The sequence below is a fragment of the Crocuta crocuta genome, unplaced genomic scaffold, assembly GCF_008692635.1.
Source record: "Crocuta crocuta isolate KB4526 unplaced genomic scaffold, BGI_CrCroc_1.0 scaffold130, whole genome shotgun sequence".
Classification (NCBI taxonomy): Eukaryota; Metazoa; Chordata; class Mammalia; order Carnivora; family Hyaenidae; genus Crocuta; species Crocuta crocuta.
The window spans coordinates 499,990-512,767 of record NW_027527920.1 but is presented as its reverse complement, the minus strand read 5'-3'; the positions used below and the strand labels follow the sequence as shown (position 1 = coordinate 512,767).

The window sequence follows — 12,778 nt, the reverse complement described above, 5'->3', positions numbered from 1 at the left end:
CCCAAGTCCTAAAACCCAAGGACCTTTCTCTGATGATTTATTTTCCTAAAGTCTGCTGAGGTCTGAGGCTGATCAGTTCTCTAGGCTTTGGAGGTCTTGGGGGTGGGATTCTGGGAAAGTTCTTTACATTCAAGCCTTAGTAGCCTCATCTGCAGAACTTGGCTCCAAAAGCCAGCCTTACATCTTTGTGTCTCACAGGGGTCTTAAAGCCAGTTTGTCCCAAATCCAACTCTTGCGCATTACTCCCACCTGCCCCTCTCCCAGGTCCTCCCCACCTCAGCAAAGTCCACCGCCATTTCCTCAGATATTCCAGCCACACCCAAGGATCAGGCCTACTTTCGCCTGTGGCCTTACTCCCGCTAACAGTGCCTAAACAAGAACTGTCCCGTGGCTCACCTTTGCCCACAGGAGCCCATGCCCATCACCACTGGCTCCCATTGGCCATATAATAAAATCCAAACTCATGTAATGAAACACCTGGCCCACAACGACCCCCAGGATCTGACCCCTTCCTTGAATACCTCTCTTCCCTGCCCACAGGGCTCACCACATTGGCCTCTTGACTGTCCCTGAAGCCGCCGAGCCTCTGCGCCTGGCTCCCTCAGCCTGCTCTCTTCCCTCCAGAATTCACTGCCTTCCAGCCACAGTCCCTAATCACCCTGTTTGTTTCTCCTGCTAGGCAAGAACCAAAAGTGGCCTTGCTTACGCTTTCACCTCCAGCATCCAGGACAGCAGCTAACACTCAGTAGGTGCTCAGGAAGTGCTTGTTGAGTGAGTCCGTGGCTGAAGAAGTGACTGGGGGAAGCTGAAAGTTGACTGGCTCTTCCACTAGAGAGGACGCCTAGTGGGGCAGGGCACTTACTGATCAGCCCCCTGGGCCTGGGGTTCAGGGAAGTTAAACCGCTTATTTCACTGTGCTATGGAGAGGTGGAGCCAGAATTCAAATGCAACTCTATTTGACTCCAAAGTTCACACTCCCCGCCACAGCAAACCAGGGGAAGAAGGCAAATGTGTTGGAGGAAAGGAAGATGGGTTGGCAACCAAACAGGGACAGGAATTGGAGCATTTTCCCCAAATCCCCTCAGTCCCTTCCATTTTGCCAGCCGATTCCTTCAGAGGGGAGATGTCGACTTCTCCCTTTCAGAAGCCTTTGCAGAACTGCTGAAGTACCTTTCTTTCGGCTGAGAGAAGGCCCCATCAGGCACTACTTTATCATTCCATCTTGACCTCAGAGGAAAGAAAGGGAAACCAACTGAGCTGAGAACCTGCCCCACCCCCAGAGCTGTTATCTTGCTGAATCTGCAGCATCTCTCATGAGCAGAAGTATATTTTGAGCCTGATCTCACAAAAAGAGGAAACTGAGCTCAGAGACCTTAAGTGGCTGGCCCAAGGTCACACAGCTAGTCAGTGGCCCAGCTGAGATTTAACTTTGAGATCCGTACCCCCCAGTCCATGCTTTTTTGCATTACACCATAGCAATCTCTGGGACCTGTCTCCTCAAAGGGCAGGGGTGCGACAACTTCTTCCCTCCTTTGAGGGGCTAGTCCCTCACTGAGAAGCTGGCCCAGGGGTGCATTGGGTCACAGAGCCAGCCGGTGGTTTATCTGGGGAGTCACACCCAACTCCTGCTCCTGGTATTTGAGGCTCTTTGTAAACTGCAGCCACATTGTCTCTCCCGCTCACTTTCCGACGGCCTGTTACTGTCCCTCCCATTCCTTCAGTCTGCGTAGACTGGACGGTCGACTTGATGTTGTCAGTCTACCTCATTTCCCTCACCAGAAAGTGCCCCCTCCTCTCTTTCCACCCACCCTGACCCCTTCCTTCAAGGCCCAGTCCCTAAGAAGTGCCTTGATGCCCTTCTACCCACACCAGTCTCTGGCCTCTCCTCCATCACTAACTGCCCCCCACACCACCACCACACACACACCATCTGCTCCTGCAGCTCAGAGCAGACCCCTTCCCTGCTCCTCATTAACTATGAGATGTAAAAGCTGTACTTAACTGAGGGCTGATCACGTGCCAGCCACTGCAGGCTAAGCAGCTTAGATGAATTAATTCATTTCCTCACCACAGAACCTTAAGAAACTGGTGCTATTATTTTCCCCATTTGGTAAACTATAGGACAGAGTTTAAATAACTCTCCCAAGGTCACACAGCTTCTGGCGACTTCCTCATTGCCTCCAGGCTGAAAACAAAGTGCAAGGAAGTCCCACGGAGTTCTTTGGATCTCTCTCGGCCCTGCACCTTGCAGGAACCCCGTCTCTCCCCACTCTCCTGAGCCCACAGTGCAATTTGCAGCCATCCGGGGCTATTAACAGTTCCTGGAGCCATCAAGGCTCTCACCATTCTCTGCCTTTGTCCATGATCTCCCTCCACCTGGGGTCCCAGTTCTATGAAGTCTTCCCATTAGCCCTCTCCTCTTTCCTGTTTTCTGCGGCTGTTGTACACCACGTCTCCACTTTTATCAGTTGTTTCTTTGCACTTGTCTGTTGGCCTGTTGGTTATCCTACTGAGAACTCCCCGACAGTAACGAAGTGGCCCTACTAGTAGACTTCGGAACAGAGCCTGTCATGCTGTCCGAGCCAGGACACGTTTTTGAATGAATGCTTACTGCTGCGAATGAGGCCCACTCTCCATAAACAGGTCCGAGGAGAGAGGCCCGGGTCAGGCCTCGATCGCGGCTCCATCGGGGGAATCCGCGCCCAGGGAAGGCTCGGAGGTTGCTCCGCTGCGGCCGGGTCAGCCCTCTGGGAGGGACCTCGCGGAGCCTTCAGCGCTGGCCGGNGTACCGCACCCCCCGGGGACCCCTGCGCCCCTCCCCTCCCCCCTGGCCGCATGGACCGTCCCGCAGGCCGCTGATGCTGCCCGCAGCGAGGTGGCCCGGACCGCAGTGCCCCGAGAGAGGTAAGTGCTTGGAGGGCCTGGAGGAGGTGGGCGTCCGAGTGCTTCTCGAGGGGATGAGGGTGGAGGTCGCGCGTCCCGCTTCTGTTGCTTCCGTTGCAGCTGCGGTCACGTCCACTCCCATCCCCCACCTCCCTTACCCCTCCTTCCCGGGTTCGAATTCTCCCGGGAGTCGCTGTCAGCCTGTCTGGGAGGGGAGCTCACTGGGGAGGTACTGCCCTGTGAGCCCCACAGACTTGTCTCGGGCCACTCCGAGTCCGTCCCCTCCTTTCCCTGCTGTGTTGGGGCTGGCTGGAGTCTAGAAGGAGGGGGCACCATGGGCCAGGGCCCTGGAGAATGGGCACTTTGCCGTTCCCTGGCCTGCCTTGTCCTGCATCTTCCCTCATCCCCCCCCCCCCCCCCCCCCCCGCCGAGGAGCCAGCTGGCTCTAGGAAGCCCAGGGCCCAGCCACCTCCCTCGAGCCTGCCAGAGAGGTTGAGCCCGTCTGCCTCCCAGAAGACCAGGCCTAAGCCAAGGGACCTGTGACCCTTGGGTGGGGAGACTGGGCAGGGCCTCTGTGTGGGTGGACGTGACACTGGGCATCGGGACCATGCCCCCACCTCCTGGCAGCATGGTCAACTCATTCTCCCAGGCTCCTCAGGGCCCAGGCCAGGTGTCAGGAAGAGGCGTGTCCAGCCACCAGATCCTTGGAACTTAACTGGGGGTTTACCTCTCCTCCCATTTTGTGGACCAGGGTAGTGAGGCTCAAAGGGGGAAGTTGCTACCCTAGGCCTCTGGCAGAGCCAGGCTGTCTGTCCGTTCATCCTCTGCTCTACGGAGCTGGACTCTTTTGGATGGAGGGAAACCAGACAGCGATCTTCACCCACCAAGGACCCTAAGCCCCCAGCCTGACCCAAAGGACCTTGGGGGGTAAGCACGTGCTTCCCTGCAGAGGGCTTCCGGCCCCAGCTCTGCCTGGGTCTGGGCTCAGGCAGCATCGGCACTGCCCATGGGATTTCCCCTTGGTGCCTGAGGCTGGGTCACTGACAGCATGTGGTGGGAGAGGGGCACCTTGTCTGGGGTGGCGCTGGTGCTGAGTTGAAACGGCCTGGTAGTCAGTTCTGACCCATCCTCCCCACACGTTTGGTCCAGCTGGCACAGAAGCAGCCAAGTTCAGAACATGAATGGGATCCGGATGGGGAAGGTGAGAGCCCTGTTTCCACATCCTTGGCATAGGACTGTTGTCAGAGTGGGGACACCCACAGGGCCAGTGTCTTTTCTTGGAGGGGTCCCAGCAGGAACAGGGCAAGGGCAGCAGGAGGAAGGCTGGGAGTGTAGCAGGAGCTTCTTGCTCCCCGGAAGGGTGGGAGGTTCCTTGGAGGATGCTGAACTGTGTCTGGGGCCCCTTCGGGCCACTGGTAGTTTCATCCTGCTCAGGACTCTGCTCTTGATGTCGAGTTTTTTTCCAGTTGCCCCAGCATGCTTGGTGGAGAGGACCCAGGTGTGGCTCACCCAGCCCCACACTCAGCCCTAACTTCCTTTCCAGCCTGGGGCTGAGGCCTGACTGTTGGGCACCTTATACCAACTGTGAGCTGTGTGGATGCGGCCCCAGGGTCCCAGAGCCTTGTAGAAAAGGGGTCTGGCTTCAGGCTAGCACATGTGCAGAGATGTGGTTTTTATCTGGTGAGCTTAGTGCCTGCCTCCCTCTCAGAAGCGCCTGCTCTTTTCTGTGTTGGGTCAGGGGCAAGGAAGGACCAGATAATAGTCTCCAGGGCCGCTGCAGAGGCCACCAGGCCCCAAGAGGTTGAGCCACCATGGAGCAGCCCAGAGCAGCAGGCAGGGGTGGGGGCCCATCCACAGTGTGATCCAGCTGCCCAAACAAGCTGCCCGCTGGCCTGATCAGGCAAAACGGCCTGGGTCCAGTTCTGGACCCTACCATTTGAGGCCTTTGAAAGCCTTGACACATAGTCCCCAAAGAAAGGTGTGGTCTGGGAAAGAGAAGGCAGGGAGAGACCCTGAGGTGCCTGAGGGGCTGATTCCATATCAGTACGGCCACCTGGCAGTAGAAGATGTCCCCAGACCTCAGGGCCAGAGCTGGGGGGCAGGAGGTCCCAAAGAAGCATATCTGATCTCGTGAGAAAACTACGAATGGATTACTTTCTTAATGCATAAAGTAACAAAACAGCATTAATCACCATTGCTTCACCAGCGGCGACTGTTTGCATTTTGGAATTCCCTGCCCATCTTTTCCTGATTTTTTTTTTTTCCCTTCATCGCTGTTGTCATTTGAGTATGCGCGCCATGACACCTTTCTTCACTTAATTCTGCGTTTCTGGGCATTTTCTCCGTCTGTGTAACTTCACCTCTAAGAAGCTACATGGTGTTCCAAATAGCTCTGCTGTAGCAGCCTCACCCAAACCCTCGTACTAAGCGCGTGCATCGCTGTTTCCCATCTGTCGCCACTGTCACTGTTGTTACTACAGGCCCCAGAGCAGCCTGAGGTATTGGAAAGAGTGGGCAGCTTGGCACCCACCCGATGTTCCAGGCCGGGCTATGCCATTTAGGCTGGCACAGAGGGGCCTCGGACAGGTCACCCTCTGAGATGGGGTTCCTTTATGCACACAAGATGGGGGGCAATGCCTGGGCCGGGGGCCATAAGAGAGGAGTATGAGCTGACTCACTGAAGTACTAGAAAGTACCTGGTGCAGCCCCGGCTCCCCGGTAAGCACTTTGTAAGGAAAGGTTAACGTTCGCAGTGGACCCAGTGCAGGCTGCCTCAGTGTGTGGGGGTGATGCCCAGGCCAGGGTTGGCTGGGGGCTCGCCCAGCAGGGGGCTTTGCCCATGGACCCCTTCTGAAGCCGTCTTGTTCCTGAGGTATTGGGCTCTGTCGGGCTGTGCCCTGTCCCAGCTCCCTGCCTTGTCCCCTCCCCGTCACCACGCGGTTGGCTGGTCCAGGTCACAGACCTGGCCCTAGGAAGATGGGCTACTGGTTGGTTTCTGGGGCCTGGCCCTCCCCATCCCTCTTTGCCAGCGCCAGAGCTGACAGGACAAGGTCTGCTCTCCGAGAGCCCGGCCGCCGCCTGCCCCTAGCTTCTGCTGCTTCCTGGGCCACCCCTGAATTCCCCCGGTGGAGACAGAGGCCTACTTTCCCTGGGAAAACCAAAAGTTGGGCAAGGAGCCCAGGCATCCTGAGCCCCAACCGAGGGATGGCATACCAGCCTTGTCTCCCTACCCTGTCCCAGTGGTGGGGGGAAGGGAAGAAAACTGGAGGTGGGGGTGGGGCGGGGATGCCAGCCTCCCAGATGAGAGCTGGAAGGAGACATGGATGGCCCACAGATCACCGGGGACGTTCCGTGTGTCAGCAGCCTCCTCTTCGGCAGGTGTCCCAGGTGTGACCTGAGCACATACTGCTGTGGTACCCCCTGCTCCCTCTTCTGCTTCTGTGGAGACAAGAGTAACTGAGAGTACCCTCCTGGGCCACCCCATGGGCAGAGGGAGGAAATCAGTCTCAACCTGGCACTCCTGGGCCCAAGAGACCAGAGCCCCAGATGACCCTAAAGTAGCCCAGGGCTAATGTAGGCAGGAGGCCTTCCCCCAGGTGGGCCATTCAATACACGGATCCCCAGGCACATGATCTCAGATTCTAGCCGCTAGACTTGTGCCTGCGGAGTGTCTCCCTCCCGCCCGGTCTCGGCCCAGGGGAAGTGGGCATTACAACTGCCCTCCTGTCCCACAGCCTGGGCTGGGATGAGGTCACAGGGTGGGGCCCCCTCCAAGATGCTAGCCTGGCTGGGGCAAGCCCTTTGGGTGTTTCTCATTCCCCCTGCCTTATTTGGGGACAGGATGGGTGGAGGAGCAGGCTGGCCCCCATGCCAGGCAGGGAGCACTGCCTCCCTTCCTCCTCTCCTGTGGGTCCCTTCATTTGAGGGCTGGAAATAGAATCCGCTAAGTAATGATTAAAGTCAAATTCAGACCTAAAAATAAAGAGCTGGTAAAGGAAGAGCTAGTGTGCTCCCTGTGTGGTTGAGGGGAGAAGTGAGCAGGGCGAGGCTAGCTCCCAGGGCCAAGCCCCTGCTTCCCAGGAGAGGCCAGAGCCCACGGCAGGGTTGGGGGGGATCGGGAGTCCTCCACCAGCCAGGGGGCATCCCTTTTATCCGGCGTCATGCAGGCTTCACCAAACAGGCAGGCTGGCGGGACCAGGGAGAGAATCCCACTTTTCCTGTGGGGAGACTGAGGCCCAGAAGGGGAAGTGTTTTGTCCAGCCACTGTCCAGGAGCGCCCCTCGGCAGGCCCCCAGGGACCTGAGGGCCCCTCGAAGCCCAGCCTGCCCTTTCTGCCTGCTCGGTTTCTCTTCCTGGTTTTGAGGTACTGCGATGAGAGGCGCCTCTCATCACACACTAGCTGTGTACGCCTCGGCGGGGCTGGGCCTCCAACCGCAGCTTCCCTCCGTCCCCCTGCTCCCCACACCCGCCCCTTCCTGGGCCCAGAGCTGCAGGAACAAGCAGAAGAGAGGCGCCCCCCTGCCCCTGCTACACAGTTGGAGGCCTTGTGGGCGGTGAGAACCTGGCTGTCAGCTGACGCCTGCCCGCCCTGCCTGCCCGCCTGGCTGCTGTTGCTCCTTGGCCCTGGCCAGCCCCACACCTGGTCTTGACCCAGGCCCTTCATCCTGTGCTGGCATCTCGTGCTGTCCACGCCACAGGGAGACTGGAGGGTGGAGTGAAGAAGACCCTGAGGGCCCCCCTGTTGGCCAGTAGAGACTCAGAGAGGAGTCAGGGGAGGCCTGTGGTTCCACTTCCTGGCAGGGCTGGTGGGAGCTCAGAGGCTGGGGAGCTGCGTAGGCTGCAGCAGCCGGGAGGGCTTCCTGGAGGGGAAAGGCCATGAAAATCAAGAAGTGTTTGAGTTCCTTGCTCAGAGCTCTGCCTTCTATAGGGTTGCTGGCTTCTCTAGTTGCTGTGTGGCTGTGGACAGACTCCTGGCCTCTCGGGGTGACGCAGGATATGACAGACGAGCAAGGATTGGGCACACATGTCATTTCTGCTTCCCAGAGCGGAAGGCCGAGCTCTAGGCCGACCTCCCTTCAGCCACCTGCTCTTTTTCAGAGGATCTTCCATCCTGCCCAAGGAGAGGCTGGGGGCTTCTCTCCTGACCAAGTTCAGGCAGATCTTAGTTCAAATCCCTGCTCTGCCCCTTGAAAGGTGGGTGACCTGTCAGCCTCGTTCCTCCTCCTCTGTCAAACAGAGATGAACAGTAGAACCTCACAAGAGTTTTTGAGGATTAAATAAGTAACACAGGGTTGGCTCCGGGGGCTCTCATCCCATGCTTTCATTTTTACAGAGCTTCCTGTGGGGGGCGGGGGGGCCCTTCATGTTGGGCCCCGTAGCTTTACCTTCTGAGCTGTGTGTTCTGTGGGTCCCAGTTCTGAGGTGGAGAGACCAAGAATCTGGAGGGCACACTTCTTAGATGGTTCATGGGTCTCTGGCCCTCCGTCCCCCCACCTGTAATGTGCATAAGAGACTTCATGGTAGGGGCCAAGGACACTCATCATCTTTACGTGTTTGTTGGAGGTCAGTGCTGAGAGACTATATGTAAATGTAGGCAAATGGACACGCAAAGTCTATAGCCTGTGCTGGGGGGGTGGGAGGACAGAGGCCTGTGTTGGGGCCCTCGGGAAGGCCCAAGTCCCTGCTGCCCAGTGCATGTAGGTAATTAGGCTCCTGAGCGGTAATTAGAAACCTTTCTGGGCCGGGAGTGTCAGCTTCAGGCCGCAGCGGTGACTGGGGGAGGAGGCTCCCCATTAGCTTTCTGTAACTCCAGCCCCCACCTCTCCCCCAAACCACTAGATGGGATTTCCGGTCCCACAAGCCACTGGAGGCAGGAAAAAGCCAGCGAGTTGCTGTAATTTAGTTTTAAACATTTGTCAGCCATTAAACTCACCCCTGCCCCAAGGGTGCTGAAGGCTGAGGGAGGCCCAGGGCTAGGGAGGGGGACGGGGGGAGCGTCAGGCAGCACACTCTGGAGCCAAAGTGGGGCCATCCTTCCAGCTCTTTCCTGACCACCAGGAGGTTTAGGCATCTCCAAAGGTCTTGTGCCAAATTCTGCAGTCCCTGACCCTGAGACATGCGCAGTGGGTATGCTGAGGGCTCTGGACTGCCTGCCTGGGTTGGTGGGAACCCTCCAGCCCTCCAGCCTGGTATGTGGCCCGGGGGCATCGCGGTGCCCTCAGCCTGGGTGTCCTTTGCAAAACTAGAGGTGGGGCTGATTTTACTGCTGCCAAACCAGCCCGACTGCGGTGGTGCCCCGCCCTACTCAGGTGCACTGCTCTTTCAGAGGGGCGTGCCCACATTTGGAAATTCAGTTTTACTTCTTATCTGTCCTGTGACTGGTCAGAACTTCCGGGCTGGTTCAGAGCCTGTGTGGACTCCCACCCTGAGCTTTCTTCTGCCTTAATTAACTCCCTCCGTATCCCAGTTTTGGAAGCTTAATCCTGGCCTGGTCTAGCACATACCACCTCCCAGTTGCTTTCACTGAAATCCTCCCAGGTCCCGTCCCCTTCTTCCTGGAAGCCTTCCCGGGTTGCCCCCATCTCTCCTGTCTGTTGGGGCACTGAGCATACCTGGCCATGTCTGGTAGCCAGGAGGACAGAAGCAGGACGGCATTTTGGTGGTGGCCCTGGACCGGGCACAGAGAGAGATGAGTGGAGTTCTTAGAGCCCGCTGGAGGCTGATGGGCCCTTTTCTCCTCCTGTCCATTCGGGCCCACCAAGCAAGGGGCTCGTTGCGCAGGGAGGCTCCCAAAACCCCAGCTCAAATAATGTGAAGGCATAGGGGACATGCCTGTTGCTCTGGCGGCCACCCCTGCACCCCCCCCAGACACTCCAGCTGGGTCCTCTGGCAGGACTGAAGTCTCTGGGGGCCATGGGGTCCCTTGTGCACTTCCCTTTTCGGTGGGTATTTTTAGATGGGTGTAAACAGTTACTGAAGGCTCCCACGCCCCATTAGGCAGTGGAGTTTTGGTGAGGGGGGGCAGGGCTAGGAGCCCCTTGACCTGCCCTGGCCTTGACACATGACAGACTGTAAGGGCCACAGCTGCCCCCAGGGCAGGGAAAGGGCAACCCGGGAGTTTCTGGGCTCCCAATTCTCCTTTCTTCCCCCCTCCGCTCCAGCCTCTGCTCCCAAGAAAGGCCTGCCCGGAGGCTGCAGCCACTGACCTCAGTGCTTGGGCATAATGCCCGGCCTGTTCCCAGGACCCCAGCACAAGGGCTGCTGGGAGCAGAGTTTGGGGCAGGAAGTCCGAGTGAAGCGCTGACTTCACAGAGTTCCAGAGCCCCCTGTCCCCTAGTCTGTGGGTGTGGTGACAGCTGCTGTCCCTTTGGGGTTAAATATAGGCCCATTAGTTATGGGACCTCGGTATGATGCAACCAGCCTATCTTCTCCTTTCCTTTGTTGGTTCATTCATTCATTTAGCACTCATTCACCGAGCAGCCACTCTGGGCTCAGCCCTTTCTGGGGACATGAGTCAGCTCCCGGCCTTCCCCCTGCAGAGCTACCAGGCCAGGATCAGGGAGTTTCTCACTGGAGCGCAGGGAGGCCTGAGAGGCCGTGGAGGCCTGGGACAACCAGCACAGCCAGGGAGCTAAGGAAGGCTCCTGGTTCAAAAAGTGATTTATTTTCAATCTTCTTTTTAGGGGGAAGTCAGTAATAGATACATGTGGTTTAAAAAAAAAATCAAGAAGGACAAAATAGCAAATACACAAAGTAATTTTCCCTTAAACTTGACTCCCCCTTCAGATCCCAGAGGCAACCCCTGTTGTCAGTTTTCTCTTTCAAAGATAAAATGTGCATGTCTGAGTCCGGGGGTGACTCGTATGTCCACTTGAAAGACACAACTTGTAGCATAACATGGAAGATGGGTGTCCTGCCCCTTGCCTTTTGTCACAGCCTTTAATGTGGAGTGTTCCAAACCTACTAAAAGGCTAAGTAGGAGCCCCTGGCCAGCTCAGTCCATAGAGCACGTGACTGTTGATCTCAGGATTGTGAGTTCGAGCCCCACGTTGGGAGTAGAGATGGCTTAACAAAAAGATACTGATAATAGTAAAATAAAAAGCTGAAATAATAGTATAATGAATACCCATATATCCTTTACCCAGATTCACCAGGTCCTACTGTTTTACTGATTTGGTACCTCTTCTGTATACGTGTGTGTGTGTGTGTGTGTGTGTGTGTGTGGTTTTTTGCTAGTTCAAGTGTCAGTGTGGGTATCTCATCTTTCATTTCTAAGTACTTTAGCAAGCCGTGCACCTCTTACATAATCACAGCACCACGATCACACTTAAGAAAATTAACATTAAAATTCCATAATATTACCTAACACTTCCATTTTCCTAACTGTCCTCAAATGATTTTTATAGCTACTATTTTTTCCCTCTGAGCCAGAATCCAGTTTAGGATCATTCATTGAATCTCGTTGTCTCTTTCTCCTTTTTTTCCAGCTTTTCCCAAGGTGTGACTGACTTAAGATGTTGCATAAGTTTAAGATGTACAGGGTGATTATTTACCTGTATTACTAAACAATTGACCACTGTAAGGTTAGTTAACACCTCCTTCACCCCACATAAATACCATCTTGTTGTGTTGTCCTATTTCTTTTCTTCCTTTTTTTTCTTTTTTAATGTTTTATTTATTTCTGAGAGAGACAGAGAGACAGCATGAGCAGGGGAGGGTCAGAGAGAGAGGGAGGCACAGAATCCAACGCAGGCTCCAGGCTCTGAGCTAGCCATCAGCACAGAGCCCAATGTGGGGCTTGAACCCACGAACTGTGTGATCATGACCTGAGCTGAAGTCGGACACCCAACCGACTGAGCCACCCAGGCGCCCCGTGTTATATTTCTTTGGTGTTCCGTTTAATCTAGAACATTCCCCAGCCTCTGTTCGTGTGTCTTGTCCTTTATGACATTAACTTCAGGAGGCCGAGCCAGTTGCCGGTGCCATGCCTAACTGCATCTTCGCGATTTGAGTCGGGGTAACCGGCTCCACGGGACTGCCACCCTGGGGACACTGTGCCCTGCTCGGTGTGTCCTCCGTGTTTTTCCTCTCGCTGTGGCTGATGCTTAATTCGGTCACCTGGTTGACAAGGTGTCTGTGAGACCTACCTGCTGTGCAGGTGCTTTTTCTTCTTTCTAATTAATCCGTGGGGTGGTCTTTGGAAGCTGTGTCACTGTCTCGTTCCCCACAGCAGCTTGTCCTTCGGTGACTTGAACCGGAGGGTGCTCTGTGTCAGCACCTGAAGGTCTGTTTGCACCCTGTCACCGCTGGAACTGTCATTACCTTTTAGGGATATCTGGCCATATTACTTGGTCCCTTATGGATGAACGCAAAAGCTTGTTTCCCGATCTCTTGCTACCACAGACGGTTCCACGGGGGGTTTTAGGCCCACGTGAAACAGAAGTGATTCCTCATCTGCACCCCGGGGGCCGAGAGGAGGTTCCTTGGGCAGAGAGGAGGGAGGGAGTAGAAAGGGAGCACCAGGCAGGGAGTTGGAAACAGCAGGTGGGACACAGATCTGGCGGAGGTGCTGGATAGCCAGCAAGTCCCAGAAAAGCCAGGTGACTCCCCCAAGGTCACACACACGGCACGCTGGTGGCAGAGCCAGGACCGGAACTCAGAGCCCCTGACTCCCAGGGGTCTGTGCTATCTCTACACAAAGTAGCATGAAAGCAGGTCACAAAACCAGGAAAGGACCCCTGTGTACCTGGTCCAGGCCAAACTAGAAGCCTGAGTCCCTTGGAGTTCCTCCTAGCCGTCTGGCTCTTAGTCTCTGACCTGGATGGGGATGGCCCCGAGACCCTCAGGGTCTTAAGGAGGACCACTGAGCCACCCTGGGCTCGCAACTTCACGGGGC

General features: G+C 56.1%; 1 protein-coding gene across 1 annotated transcript in view; it reads left to right on the top strand.

Annotated features, from left to right (window-relative positions):
- Nucleotides 1–2,791: 2,791 nt before the first annotated feature.
- The window catches only part of CSK (C-terminal Src kinase), an 18,257-nt gene continuing 8,270 nt past the window's right edge, over nucleotides 2,792–12,778 (top strand). Inside the window, exon 1 of the mRNA XM_077745700.1 lies at nucleotides 2,792–2,904. The gene's annotated coding sequence lies outside the window, so the exon portion shown is untranslated. The remainder of the gene's footprint in view (nucleotides 2,905–12,778) is intronic.